The sequence below is a fragment of the Octodon degus genome, unplaced genomic scaffold (assembly GCF_000260255.1).
Source record: "Octodon degus isolate 3935 unplaced genomic scaffold, OctDeg1.0 scaffold00004, whole genome shotgun sequence".
Lineage (NCBI taxonomy): Eukaryota > Metazoa > Chordata > Mammalia > Rodentia > Octodontidae > Octodon > Octodon degus.
Genome location: NW_004524580.1, coordinates 10,231,704 through 10,233,436, shown reverse-complemented (window position 1 = coordinate 10,233,436; position 1,733 = coordinate 10,231,704).

Below are 1,733 nucleotides of genomic sequence, written 5' to 3'. Positions count from 1 at the left end.
CTGGTTTAATCCTGCTGCAATTGGAATAGATACCTACAATAAAATTTTCCTGGGATAACATTGGTCTTTTCTTTCCTAGTGCAGGGGATCAAACCCAGGACTTCACACATACTAAACAAGAACTCTGCCATTGAGCTACATTTCCAGCTGCTTTTGTTAGTTTGTTTTTGTTTTGAGGCAGGGCCTCACTGAGGTGCCCAGGCTGGTCTCAAACTTGTGGTCCTGCTGTCTCAGCCTTCCAAGTACAGTAGCTGGTGTTACAAGCATGCACCACCATGCATAACTGATCTTAAATTGACTGAAACTTGTTTTGTGACCTAATATGGGCTCTATGCTAGAAAATGCTTCAGGTGTACCTTAGATAGCATAGGTGGGTTCTTCTGGTGTTGAGGGAGAAGTTCTGTATCTATCTGCTAAGTCTATTTCATCTCTAGTGTTGTCCAAGACAGCTATTTATAATTTTATGAGGTATTGAAGACATCTATAATTTTTTGCCAATTTCTCCCTCTAGGTTAGTACATATTTGCTTTATATATTTTGTATAGTATATTTCTGAATTTTTATTCATTTAATCACTCTGTGCCTTTTGATTGGGGAGCTTAATCTATTCACATTATAATTAAATTATAATTACCGATAAAGGGTTACACTTTGTTACAATTTTCTTAGTGGAAGTTTTCTTTATTTGGCTGTTTTTTTTTTCTCCCTTCTTTAATCATTTTGCTTTATTATTTAATTTTTAAAATAATTATTCATTTTGATTTTATTCTTTCTCATTTGTATGTCTTTTTCTTTGTGAAGTACTTGACCTTGTGGAAAGCATCTCCTATTTATAGCCATCCATTCACAACAGCTTAATTTCAGTCCCATTCACAGTCTCTACACTCTGACCTCTCTCTGCTTGATGGTCTGGTGGTCAGGGTTGTCCTCTTTTGGCACTGCATCACCATCAGCAATTTCTTATCTTTTAGCTGTTATATTAGGTTAGAAATCATTTACATGGCACCCTTACTCCTTTTATGTTATGTTGCATTTGTCCATGTACTTACTATTGCCAGTGAGATTTGTGCTTATAGATGATTTCATTGTGATATAATATGGTTTAGTTAATGTTGCATGAAGGGTTTTTTTTTTTTTGCTAGGAAGGTGTTGTGATAATGAATTCCCTTAGCTTTTTGTTTGGTTCTGTATTCTGTCATTTTGTTGAACTTCTGATTTTATTCAGCTATTGTGCTCCAACTCCATTAAATTGTTTTTCTGTATAATCTTATAGTTCATCAAGCTTTTTGAAAATAATCCTTTTGAATTCTTCATCAGGCTGTCCATATCTTTGTGTCCTTTGAGGATGATTACTGGAATTTTATTGTTATTCTTTTGATAGTATTGTTTCCTTAGGTTTTCATGGTCCTTGTAGCTTTGCACCGGCTTTTGAGCATGTGAAGTTTTAGTCAGTTCTTCCACACTTTGCATATGGGCTGTGGTGGGAAACACTTTCATGTTGAGGTGGGCCTGAGTGTGCTAGCTGGTAGGTGTGTGGGTTCCTGGGCTGGTAGTGCTTGAGACTGAGGTGGCAGTGCTATGGTGACTCGGTCTGGGGGAGGGTTGTGCAGCAGCGCATCTGGCCTGAGGCTGGAGATACATTGGTGGGTTTGGCTCTGGAGAAAGCTCAGAGAGGCTCAGGCATAGGGTATCACATCAGGGCAGTCATAGGCGGCTTTATTAGCTTTGACATA